Here is a 378-nt window from a genome sequence, read left to right as displayed (position 1 = left end):
AAAGATTCACAGAAAGAAGCTACTATCTCAGAGTCAAGTCCATATTTAGTGCTAAATTTACGGAAAACATCGGTATCCATAAAAGATTTAACACAATCAAACCTAGGTGTCATACCTGACTCCTTACCTTTGTCGAGGTCCCAATCTTCAGAGTTGCGTTTAATTCTTTCCAATAAATCCCATTTGAATTCAATAGTCTTCATCATAAAAGAGCCAGTACAAGAAGTATCAAGCATGGTGCGATTGCTATCAGAAAGCCGAGTATAAAAATTTTGAATAATCATTTCTCTTGAGAGCTCATGATTGGGGCATGAATATAACATTGATTTAAGCCTCCCCCAAGCTTGAGAAATGCTTTCTCCTTCGCGAGGCCAAAAA

This window comes from Triticum dicoccoides, chromosome 5A, assembly GCF_002162155.2.
Source record: "Triticum dicoccoides isolate Atlit2015 ecotype Zavitan chromosome 5A, WEW_v2.0, whole genome shotgun sequence".
NCBI classification, from domain to species: domain Eukaryota; kingdom Viridiplantae; phylum Streptophyta; class Magnoliopsida; order Poales; family Poaceae; genus Triticum; species Triticum dicoccoides.
The sequence above is the reverse complement of the archived record's forward strand: the minus strand, read 5'-3'. Positions refer to the sequence as shown.